Below are 12,796 nucleotides of genomic sequence, written 5' to 3'. Positions count from 1 at the left end.
TTACAATTACTGTGGGGAAAGGGTCTTGCTCTGTCATCCAGGCTAGGGTGCAGTGGTGTGATCATAGCTCACTGCAGCCTCAAGCGATCCTCCTGCCTCAGCCTCCTGAGTTGCTGGGATCACAGGAGTGCTCCACTATACCTGGCTAAGAGCTCTCTTCCTTTCTATTGCTTTCTTACCTTGAGTAACTAATCCTATAATTTTTCTCTTCCAAAAAAAAAAAAAAGTCTGTTGGCATATTTCTAAATTGTGACCGGGTACAGGATGATGGCTTAGAGTGTGAGGGTTTGGAATCAGACACACCTCTGACTTGTGACCCCAGGGAAGCTGCTTGACCTTACCGAATCTCCTCTGCAAACAAATGTCCTTGTTGAGATTTCCTGATGGTGTGGACAAGGGGGTGTGGCGCTGAGCCTCACTCATGGGTGCCCGCGAGATGCCCACTGCCCTAGTGACCGGGAGCGGGGTCGGATCTAGGCAGAATTGTGAGGTTGGCTTAGCTTCTGGCTCATATAGCCCTGCCGTTGTTCCTGTGAGCTGTGAGCTCTCTCATTACTGGCCTAGAATTAGCTGGTGGCTTTAGGGATAATGACATCCAGCAAGGGACTGCTTAAAGATTCCAAGGATTTAAGGACCTAAATTAGCAAATCTCTTTCCGTAATTGTAAAGTGAAAAACGTCCTTGGGCTGTTTTTCAAATCTGTTAAATCATACTCTGGGCTGTGTGTAAATACACATTTGATGTGTACCAAGTAATGCTCCCCAAAGCTGAGTGTTAGCCTGGACACCCTGATCGCTTTCCGTCTGTGCTGGGTGTTCTGATCCTTGAAGGATGCGGGAGTGGTCCGTCTAGAAAAGTCTGGCCCTGGGGCGTGACCGTGACTTCCCTGCAGGAGAGTTATCTTTGAGAAAGCAGCCCAGGAGGAATCAGGAGGGGAGGGAAGGCCAAGCGTGGCGGCTCACACCGGTAATCCCAGCACTTTGGGAGGCTGGGGCGAGTGGGTCACCTGAGGTCAGGAGTTGGAGACCAGCCTGACCAACATGGTGAAACCCCATCTCTACTAAAAGTACAAAAATTAGTCCGGTGTGGTGGTGTGTGCCTGTAATCCCAGCTACTTGGGAAGCTCAGGCAGGAGAATCGCTTGAACCCGGGAGGCAGAGGTTGCAGTGAACCGAGATTGCGCCATTGCACTCCAGCCTGGGCGACAAGAGCGAAACTCCATCTCAAAAAACTAAAAAATAATAAAAAAAAGGAGGGGAGGGAGCAGGAGGCTGATTGCAGTTGCCGAACAAGAAGCTCCGTCGACACTGATGGATCCGCTGTAGGTTTCCGTGTTCCAAGCCCAACGCCAGGTTCTTTGCTGCCTCTGTGGTTTTCTCCCCTCACCTGCTGAGCACCTTCAGACAATCCTTGTTTCCATCGATTGCACTTCCCCGGTTGTCTTGGAAGGGCCTCCTGTAGATGCTCACCTCTGTGCAACAGGCTGGAGTTCCTGTTACCTCCAGGTAACACTGTCCTGTGACCGCTCGCCTCCCCGCTCCCGAGCAGCCTGTCTGTTGGCAGCTCTGAGTCAGGAGGTGAGACCCGCCCTGTGGCCGGCGGGGCGGAGGGTGGCTCAGTGGTCATCTCCGGCTTTTCCTGCTGCGTTCTACTCTCCCATCCTTTAACGCCTGCCAGGGTTCCAACAAGACCTCTTTAGTTTGTACTTTTTAGCAGATGAGGGATGTAGGTCACCTGTGGCTGGGGGTATTTTCAGAGGTGACAGGGAGTGAAGTTTTAGAACTCAGCGGTGAGCTCTTTAAATGCTGGTCCAAGCCCTTCTCACCGTCTGCGTGTGTGCTGCCTCCTGGCCGCCATAAGCCAGTGCTGAATGCACGAGTGGGTCCATCCGCGCATGCTCCTTTAAGAGCAGGTTAAGAAGGCGTCAGATGCTAGAGGTGGCTGAGGCTCCATCCTTGTTTGTAGATGAGCAGAATGGGTGGTAGGGACAGCCGGGACTGAGTCTTAGGCTGTGCAGCCCTGAGCTGTGATTGCATGCAGGTGAACAGCCTGAGGGGGCCGCACTCTGTTCCACACAGCTCAGGAAGGAAGGCTCACTTCTGGGGGTGGGAGACTGTGAGTGCCCATGGCCGTCCAAGCCCCTGCTTCACCTGTGACTCAGGCCTGTCCTCGGGCTGAAAGCCACTCTGGTTCCTTAGTCTTCCTCTTCCAAGTACACACCTCGAGTGTGCACAGGGTTTGCTCTAGTTCCCTGGACCAGCCTGGGCGTCCTGTCTGTAAGGTCTAGAGTCTGCTGTGGACCCATGGGTTTGTGGAGTGCCTTCTCCTCCCAGTCGCTGGAAGCCACATGCCCCTTCTCAGGGACATCCCTCAGCTTCGCTGGATGAAGACTCGTCTTAGGAGGGTGAAGGGCAGGGATCTTAGAAGGAAATCTGGGAAGCTGGTCAGCGGCATTATTCTGGGTGTTATGGAGGCTTGCTGACTTTGTTTTTTGAAAGAAAGGACACCTTTTGACTTCTGTGGGATGTATGTTCACTGGTGGTGAGGAGGTGGCGGTCAAGCCTTTGGGGGCAGAGGTTTCCCTGCCTGGTGGGATGCCTGACTTTCTGGTCTCATAAGCTGGGGTGCTGTAGTGAGCCCATCTCAGCTGTCATGGAGGAAGCTGTCTCAGCAGCAGAGCCCCATGGGGGTCCCAAATAGCCAGGAGTCCTCTCTCGACAGGGGGCGGGGAGGTGGGCACACAGGGCATGCTTCATTCAGTCAGCAGCGAGTGGTGGCGACAGGTGTAATGGTGTCTGCCATCTGTATGGGCATGCTGGCATGAGGGCCTGACGCAGGATCCCTGAGGCCAACGGGCCCGTCTCTTTTCAGGATCTGTGGTGTTTTCAGAGTGTGGTTGATCTGTCACAGTGAACATATTACGTGCTCATACGTTGGTCCCCAAGACCACCTCTGGGTTTGATGATTCGCTCCTCGGACTCACAGTTCTTAGCCCGTGGTCACAGTCATGACTAAGGTTTATCACAGCAGAAGGACACAGAGCAGAATCAGCACAGGGGAGAGGTGCCAGGCAGAGCGCAGGTCATGTGGGCACAAACTTCCCAGCATCCTCTCCGCGGGGGTAGGAGGGCATGCAGGTGTTGCCACCACTCGGTGCCTAGTTCAGTCGGCATTGAGTGGAGGTGACACATGTGAAATGATGTCTACCAGGGAAGCTTGTTAGACTCAGCAACCAGTTTTTTCTTTTGAGACGGAGTTTTACTCTTGTCGCCCAGGCTGGAGTGCAGTGGTGCAGTCTTGGCTCACTGTAACCTCCACCTCCTGGGTTCAAGCAATTCTCCTGTCTCAGCCTCCTGAGTAGCTGGGATTGCAGGCACGTGCCACTACGCCTGGCTAATTTTCGTATTTTTAGTAGAGACGGGGTTTCACCATGTTGGTCAGGCTGGTCTAGAACTTCTGACCTCAGGTGATCCGCCCACCTCAGCTTCCCATAGTGCTGGGATTTCAGGTGTGAGCCACTGTGCCTGGCGCTTTTCATATGTTTGCTTTTTAAAAACAGACTTTATTTATTTAGACAAGGTCTCGCTCTGTCGCCAGGCTGGAGTGCCATGGCGTGATCTCAGCTCACTGTAACGTCTGCCTCCTGGGTTCAAGAGGTTCTCCTCCCTCAGTTTCCCAAGTAGCTGTGATTATAGGCGCCTGCTACCATGCCCGGCTAAATTTTTGTATTTTCTTAATAGAGACGGGGTTTCACCATGTTGGCCAGGCCGGTTTCAACCTCCCATCCTTAGGTGATTTGCCCGCCTTGACCTCCCAAAGCACTGGGATTACAGGCGTGAGCCACCTCGCCTGGCCCAGACTTTACTTTTTAAAGCATTTTTAGGTTCGTAGCAAAACCGAATGGAAGATAGGGAGATTTCCTATATATTCACTGGCTCCCCACATGCACAGGCTCCCTTACTATCAACAGCCCCCACCAGAGCGATGCCTTTGGTTACAGCTGATGAACCCGCAGTGACACGCCACGATCGCCCTGAGTCCGTAGTTTACCTTAGGGCTCACTCTTGGTGTTGCGCATTCTATGGATCTGGACAAATACATAGTGACAAGGATCTGCCGCGATCGAGTCATGCAGTGTAGTCTCACTGCCCTAAACATCCCCCCTCTTCTGCAAATCTTCCCCGCTCTGTCCCTAACCTCTGGCAGCCACAGACTGTTCCTGCCTCCCTATTTTCCCTTTTCTAGAATGTCTTGTGCTTGGAATCCTGCAGTATACATCCATGTCGGCTTCTTTCTTTTTAGGATTGTTTCTGAGAGCTGGTCACATTGGCACCTGCTGCCTAGCACAGATGCAAATTCCAGAATCTCAGAATGAAAGCCGATGTTCAGCAGAAACCGCATTGCCTTTATAAACTGTTGAGGCACAGTGGATTGCTCCTCAGTTAGGATGGTGGGAACCCTCCCGAAATCCAAGGTCTCAGGTGCCAGCCAGGAGCCAACCTTGTGAGGGGGCCTTTCGAAGCCTGTGTTCTTTTCTGCACACCCCATGATGGGCCAGACTTAGCAAAGCGCGATTCGGGTGCCGGAAGTCATGGGTCCTTCACCTTGAGCATGGGACCTTTTCCTTTTGTCTTTGACGGCTGCAGCGCTGACTTCCTTGGAGAAGGACCACATGTTAAGCCCCTCTTGTCTTTTTTCCGTCTCTGATTACTTTGCTTCCCCTGTCCTCGTGGAGTTATGCGTGTGGCTGTTGTCCCCGCTGAATTAGGAAGATGAAAAAGGCATAATTCCCCCATGACATTCATTCAGTTCCTTTCTTAAGAAGCTTCTAAGAAAAGCCTGTTTTTGAAGCACCGGGGATTCCATCAGTTGAAGATCCTGGACATATGTTTCTTTAAAAAAAATTTCTTTTGAGGTCATGTTCTTGTCTTTACTGGGACAATTTTTACATTTGTTTCACAGGTTTAGGAATGAAACATTTTAATGAGATTTACCCAGGAGTGGTGGTTGTACATTGTTGCTGTCGCACTAGGAATGAAGGAATGATTTGAGACTTAGAATTCTTGCCTTGGCTTCTGAAGGTTGAGGCATTGCGGTAGAGAGGCAATAAATTATTTCTCCTTAGAGGAAGCCTTTGTTTTTCTTTCCAGCTTGCTCTATTCTGTGACACAGTTATTGGTCTTGATTTTAGTGAAATAACAACAATAGCAAACCTGCCTTTGGACGTTAAATGCAAACTGCATCCTTTGCATCCTTGGATAGCACCGTGTTACTTCGTTTTTTTTTTTTTTTGTTTTTTTTTTTTTTTTTTTTTTTTTGAGATGGAGTCTCGCTCTTGTAGCCCAGGCTGGAGTGCAGTGGCACAGTCTCCAGTCTTGGCTCACTGCAACCTCCACCTCCTGGGTTCAAGTGATCCTCTTGCCTCAGCCTCCTGATAGCTGGGATGAGTGCCCGCCACCATGCCTGGCTAATTTTTGTATTTTTAGTACAGACAGGGTTTCACCATGTTGGCCAGGCTGGTCTCAAACTCCTGGCCTCAGGTGATCTATCCACCTCGGCTTCCCAAAGTGCTGGGATTATAGGTGTGAGCCACTACATGCAGCCGTGTTACTTTAATTTTTAAAGAAAGACTTAATATTTCTAATTGATTTTTTTTGCTTGCTATGGCATTTCCCCCAAACCTCAGCTTTCTGATGCAGGCTCTTTCCTGTATCTTCCCCTCCTGTTTATTAAAATAGAGTCATGTGCCCATCATGTGTGGGAGACTGTCGCCAGGGAAGGACAGACATCAGGCACTGTTGTCTGCGTCCACCAGGGCCTATTACCCCAAGTTCCATTGAGCAGGTGGTCTGAGGACTTTGCTTTTTGTGTACCAGAGCCTGCATGACTTTTCTTTTCCATGACTCCTGACAGGTGCTTTCTGTGGGTGAAAAGGCTGCGTACGTCTCGGAGCCCCGAGCGGTTGTGTGTTACGGTTTAATATTTATTGAAAGCTGTCATCTCTGGGAGCACTTATTGGCTGGAGGCCAGGCAGAGAGAGAGCCACATGTTTTTGAAAATGACTCCGTGTGTGTACGTCCCTTTACGTCCCTTTATTTTTTCAGGGAGCTTTATCACTGTTTAGAGAGCAGCCGAGTTTGAATGGGCATGAGTGGAAGGAGGAAAGGGTGTGTGTTTTCTTGTTTGCCTGCATTTTGGGGCCTGGCGGTGGTAACAGCTGTGTGGTTTGCTTCACCATTCATCCTCCCTGCGGTAGGTCGTGTCGTCGGTGTGCAGGTCGGTGACAGGTCTGGGTTTGGAGCCGCACTGCTGAGTGCTTTGCAGTTGAGCTCACCGTCCCTGGAATCCTGAGAGGGATCGAGGGCTTTTTTGTTTCTTCTGCTGTGTCTTTGGTATCAGACAATCTGAGGAGATTTTGTTTTTCTAAGTAAAATGGGTAAGACGTTAGGGGCCTAGAGTTGTTGCAGTAGTGCGTTTTCATGCTGCTGATAAAGACATAGCTGAGACTGGGTAATTTATAGGGAAAAAGAGGGTTAGTGGACTCACGATTCCACATGGCTGGGGAGGCTTCCTAGTCATGGCGGAAGGCAAAACACATGTCTTACGTGGTGGCAGGCAAGAGAGAATGGGCACCAAGTGTAAAGGGCAACACATTATAAAACCATCACATCTCGTGAGACTTACTACCACGAGAACAGTATGGGGGAAACCACCCCCATGACTCAGTCATCTCCCACTGGGTCCCTCCCATAATGTGGGAATTATGGGAACTATAATTCAAGGTGAGATTTGGGTGGGGACCAGCCAAGCCCTATCCCCTCCCTGTCTGTTTTTCTAGCAGAAAATTCTCTAAGCTGAAGAAAGGCAGTTGTGGGTTTGGCTTGGGATTCATTCCTTGAAACCACTTATAAAAGTCTTATTTGAATTATTTCATGATTATGAAACAGTAGGTCTTTTCATGCCATTCCTACAGTACGTTAGTCTTTTTGGAAACCTTTTTTTTTTTTTTTTTTTTAAAAGACAGAGTCTCCCTCTGTCACCCAGGCTGGAGTGCAGTGATGTGATCTTGGCTCACTGCAGCCTCCACCTCCTGGGTTCAAGCAATCCTTCTGCCTCAACCTCCTGAGTAGCTGGGACTACAGGCACATGCTGCCATGTCCGGCTAATTTTTGTACTTTTAGTAGAGAAGGGGTTTTGCCGTGTTGGCCAGGCTGGTGTTGAACTCATGACCTCAGGTGATCCACCTGCCTTGGGCTCCCAAAGTGCTGGGATTACAGATGTGAGCCACTGCACTTGGCCAGATATCTTCTTCTTCTTCTTCTTTTTTTTTTTTTTTAAGTTGGTGTGACAAAAGTTGACCTCAATGACACATTTTAAATGAGTGCAGTTTATTGCAGGTAAATCATACCTCAATAAAGTATATGAGTTGCTGTGTATGCAGGTGCTGTGCTAAGGCCTTGGGAAACCCACAGATGACAAAACGTGGTTCCTGTCCTGTAGGCTTCATAATTGAAAATGATCTGTGTATATGATGGGAAGTGGGAAATGCTCCCTGAAAATATAGCATCTTGGCATACTGAATATTTTAGGCTGAAGGAAATGGAGAAGACCACAGAGGCAGGAAGGTCACTCTCTAACTTTCTCTAACCCTTCTCCCCTAAAGTGGGCCAAAAAGTAGGTCCTAAGACCCTCATTCCGGTAGGGTCTGCCCTAATTCCCAGAGGCCAAGAAGAACTGGAAAAAGCAGGCCTTGCTCAGTTTCTCTCAGTTTATTACCATTACGTGAAACCCTTTCGTCCTCCAATCATACTTCAGCCTGACTGTCCACACAAATAGACAGTTTCTCCTGGGTGGTTTGGTCTTCATTTCTGAAGGCTCTCATGTCACATATGACTTACATTAAATATATTTTTTTCTTTTGGAGACAGAGTCTCACTCTGTCAGCCAGGCTGGAGTGCAGTGATGCGACCTTGGCTCATTGCAGTCTCCGTCTCCTGGGCTCAAGTGATCCTCCTGCCTCAGCCTCCCAGGTAGCTGGGACTACAGGCACCTGCCACATGCCTGGCTAAGTTTTGTATTTTTTTTTTTTTAACGTATCTTATTTTATTCAGATAGCAGTCTGATCACATGTGGTCCAACAACACTCAAATAATAAATCAAATATAACCAGATGTTAAAGATTGGTCTTCAAACATCGTAGCCAATGATGCCACGCTTGCCTATGATCTCTCCGACATAAAACCACATCAACATCTCAGTGGCCACCAAACCATTCAGCATAGCTTCCTTAACTGTGAGTTGTTTGAAGCTACCAGTCTGAGCACTATTGACTACTTCTTTCAGGCTCTGAATAGCTCTAGGGATCTCAGCAGGGGTGGGAGGAATCAGCTCAACCTTGGCATAGTACCAAAATGTGGCCAACTGAGGCTTCGAATAAGTCACAGCAGCGTTCACCAGCGCCGGGGTCTTCTCCACAAGGTTACGGATAAATTGGGCCATGGTTCTGGGATGGAAAGCCCGTCGCCCCGAACGGCCAGCTGAATGTCAAGTTTTGTATTTTTCATAGAGATGAGTTTTCACCATCTTGCCCAGGCAGGTCTTGACCTCCTGTATTCAAGTGATCCACCCATTTTGGCCTTCCAAAGTGCTGGGAATGTAGGTGTGAGCCACTGTGCTTGGCCTTTAAATAAATTTGTATGTGTTTCTTTTGTTAAAAATTCCTCACACCTGTAATCTCAGCACTTTGGGAGGCTGAGGCGGGTAGTTCACTGGAAGCCTGGAGTTTGAGACCAGCCAGGCCAACATGGTGAAATCCCATTTCTACTAAAAATAAATAAATAAATAAATAAATAAATAAAAATAATGATAATTAGCTGGGTGTGATGGTACATGCCTATAATCCCAGCTGCTTGGGAGGCCGAGGAATAAGAATTGCTTCAACCCAGGAGGTGGAGGTTGCCATGAGCCAAGATTGTACTACTGCACTCCAGCCTGGGCAACAGTGTGAGACTCTGTTTCAAAAAAAAAAAAAAAAAAAAAAAGTAAAAAGCCAAACTGTTTCCCACTCCCAAGGTTAAACTTATCTTTTCTTTTTATATTCTATTCCGTACTTAAAGATGGCAACGGAAATCCCCAGATAAACTGATAAGTGCTTGATTCAGTTTCAGTCAAATCTCTAGGACACAGGATGGATTGGAAGTTGTATAAAATAAATTTTCTTGCACAAGAATGTGGGGGAAAAGGAAATAGGTACTTTGTTTTTCAAGTTACGAACGAGAATCCCATTGATGGTATAAAATGCAGCCGTAATAATTCTTCAAGTCTCATTAAAGAATTCAGATGGACCAAAAATTAGTAAAACATAAACTTGTAGGCTCGAGGAGCTGGGAAGGTTCTTTCTTAGTAATTTGTTTTCCTTAAAACTTTGTTTTCTCTTAGACATTTTATGGAAATCGAATTTTACTCTCTGAATGTTTTATTTCGGATAGATTTGCAAAGCCCTTCTATACATAGTCACTGTTTTTAGCTCTTAGTAACCCCAAACCTCGAAAATTCATCTCAGCCTAAAAGACTTTCCAGACTTTCCCTGAGTCTAAAGCCTTCCTGCGGATGTTGCACTTTAAGGTTCTGAAAGGTTTTATGTGGAGTTTTTTTCTTCTTTCCAAAGAAGGGAAAGATCAGAAAGGAACATCTAACCATTGTTGAGCATTTTGGGAAAAGTGAAAACCTACTTCATCTATTTCATTTGTAAGGAGAAGCATGCGAGATGTGAATATATTTGGAAACGTCCAAAATTTAACCATGACAGGAGGCAACAGTGTGATGGCAAATTTCAGGCTGAAGTCTGGTGTTTCTTTGCTTTCTTCCCATTTAATCTCTTCTCATTTCTTTTACTTTTCTACTTTTGTTCTGTCAGTATTTCTTTCCTTTCTAATGTTTCCCTTCAATTTTGAACAATTTTCTGGTTTTTTTTTTTTTTTTTTTTTTTTTTGGTTGAGATGGAGTCTTGCTCTTGTTGCCCAGACTGGAGTGCGATGGCGCGATCTCGGCTCACCACGACCTCCACCTCCTGGGTTCAAGCGATTCTCCTGCCTCAGCCTCCTGAGTAGCTGGGATTACAGGCATACACCACCACGCCTGGCTAGTTTTTGTATTTTTAGAAGTGATGGGGTTTCTCCATGTTGGTCAGGCTGGTCTCAAACTCCTGACCTCAGGTGATCTGCCTGCCTCGGCCTCCCAAAGTGCTGGGATTACAGGCGTGAGCCACTGCGCCCGGCCAATTTTGAGCCATTTTCTTTATTCCCTCTACCTATGAACTCACAGCAGTAGAGAAAACACTGGCCTCTCACAAATACATTTATACATATATCTAAGGACTCCGGAAAACAGATTGAAAGACGTTAAGCCTCAGTAGTGAAATTGTGATTTGAATACGAAATGTTTCTGTGCAGCAAGAATTCTCAGGGTTTGTCTATTTGTAAAATTTACTCAGTATTCATGGAATAGAAGGGTGCTCACTCTGCACCAGCCACCATGGTCAATGTAGAAGGCTAACCTATGCTACCTCCATTCTGAGGATTCCTGCGATGACACAGGAGGAGACAGGAACAAGGATAGAAACTTGTAGTTGCAATATAGTGTCATCGTTACCTTCATGAAGCATGAACCATGTGTCGTGCTCATATATTCAAGTTACAGCAAAGGGATCCTGAGCCAGACCCCAAGAGAAGGTTCTCAGATCTCACTCAAGAAAGAATTCAGGGCGAGTTTATAGAGTAAAGTGAAAGCAAATTTCTTAGGAAAGGAATAAAAGAATGGCTACTCCATAGACAGAGCAGCCCCCAGGCCTGCTGGTTTCCTCTTTTCTTTTCTTTTTTCTTTTCTCTTTCTTTCTTTCTTTTCTTTCTTTCTTTTCTTTCTTTCTTTCTTTCTTTCTTTCTTTCTTTCTTTCTTTCTTTCTTTCATTTTTCTTTCTCCTTCCTTCCTTCCTTCCTTCCTTTCTCTCTCTCTCTTCTTTCTTTCTCCTTCCTTCCTTCCTTCCTTTCTTTCTTTCCTTTCTTTCGACGGAGTCTTGCTCTTTTGCCCAGGCTGGAGTGAAGTGCTGCGATCTCGGCTCACTTCAGTCTCCGTTCCCTGGGATTAAGTGATTCTCCTCCTCAGCCTCCCAAGTAGCTGGGATTATAGGTGCCCGCCACCATGCCCGGCCAATTTTTGTATTTTTAGTAGAGACAGCGTTTCACCATGTTGGCCAGGATGGTCTGACCTCTACTCACTTGGGCTGGGATTATAGGCGTGAGCCATCACACCCAGCCTGGTTTCCCATTTTTGTGGTTATTTCTTGATGCTATGCTAAACAAAGGATGGATTATTCATGTTTCTCCTTTGTAGACCATATAGGGTAACTTCCTGTCATTGCGATGGCATCTGTAAACTGTTGTGGCACTGGTGGGAGTGTAGCAGTGAGGACGACCAGACGTCACTCTCGTTGCCATCTTGGTTTTGGTGGGTTTTGACCGGCTTCTTTACTGCAGTCTGTTTCATTAGCAAGGTCTGTATGACCTGTACCTTGTGCCAACCTGCTGTCTCATCTTGTGACTTAGAATGCCTTAGCTGTCCGGGAATGTAGCCCAGTGGGTCTCAACCTTATTTTACCCAGTTCTTATTCAAGATGGAGTTGCTCTGGTTCACATGCCTCAAACAGTCAGGCCGTTTCCTTGGCCGCTGAGACTTTGAGGAGGAGTATATAATGATGGTGATGAAAATCGTCAAACTGTAAAATATTTAAAGAGGTTTATTCTGAGCCAAATATGAGTGACCAAGGCCGGTGGCACAGCCTCAGAAGGTCCTGTGAACATGCCCAAGGTGGTTGTGTTACATCTTGATGTTATACATGTGAGGGACAGAAGTTAGAGGCCAACATCATTCAACACCGTATTTAAGGCGCTGGATTGGTCCAGAAAGCCAGAACAACTGCAAGCAGGGGTTTCCAGGTCATAGGTGCATTCAGAGGTTTTCTGATTGGCAGTTGGTTGAAAGAGTTATTATCTAAAGATGTGGAATCCACAGAAAGGAATGCCTGGGTTAGGATATGGAGTTGTAGAGACCACGGTTTTTATTATGCAGACGAAGCCTCCAGGTAACAGGCTTGAGAGAGACTAGACTGTAAAGGTGAAGGTGGCAGACAGTTAAATCTCTCCTGGAACAGGAAAAGATATGGAAAGAGAATGGGATTCTTTACAGAATGTAGACTTTCCTCACAAGAGACAGCTTTGCAGGGTCGTTTCAAAATATGTTCAAGAAATATATTTTGGAGTAAAATACTTTGATTTCTTTCAGGGCCTGCTGTCTGTCATGTGATGCTGTATTACAGACAGGCTGGAATTTGGAGTCTTTATTTTTTGTTTTTTTGAGCTGGAGTTTCGCTCTTGTTACTCAGGCTGGAGTGCAATGGCACGATCTTGGCTCACTACAACCTCTGCCTCCCGGATTCAAGTGATTCTCTCGCCACAGCTTTTCAAGTAGCTGGGATTACAGGCGTGCGCCACCACACCCGGCTAATCACCATGTTGCTCAGGCTGGTCTCGAATTCCTGACCTCAAGTGATCCTCCTGCCCCGGCCTCCCAAAGTGTTGGGATTACAGGCGTGAGCTACCGCGCCCGGCCTTCTTTTTAACTTTCTTTTATTTTATTGTAGAGACAGGGTGTCTTATGTTGCCCAGGCTGATCTTGAACTCCTAACCTCAAGGGCTCCTCCTGTCTAAGCCTCCCAAAGTTCTGGGATTACAGACATGGGCCA

At 47.1% G+C, this 12,796-nt stretch overlaps 1 protein-coding gene and 1 pseudogene across 5 annotated transcripts in view; one reads left to right on the top strand and one right to left on the bottom strand.

Moving 5' to 3' along the window:
• Positions 1-12,796, top strand: part of CAMK1D (calcium/calmodulin dependent protein kinase ID) — a 469,993-nt gene that overhangs the window by 79,050 nt on the left and 378,147 nt on the right. The window lies entirely within an intron of this gene.
• LOC101036420 (ATP synthase F(0) complex subunit g, mitochondrial pseudogene) lies at positions 8,077-8,547 on the bottom strand (annotated as a pseudogene). The gene has a single exon (XR_012518961.1). The product of XR_012518961.1 is annotated as an ATP synthase F(0) complex subunit g, mitochondrial pseudogene (transcript).

The sequence above is a fragment of the Saimiri boliviensis genome, chromosome 8, assembly GCF_048565385.1.
Source record: "Saimiri boliviensis isolate mSaiBol1 chromosome 8, mSaiBol1.pri, whole genome shotgun sequence".
NCBI classification, from domain to species: Eukaryota; Metazoa; Chordata; class Mammalia; order Primates; family Cebidae; genus Saimiri; species Saimiri boliviensis.
The sequence above is the reverse complement of the archived record's forward strand: the minus strand, read 5'-3'. Positions and strand labels throughout refer to the sequence as shown.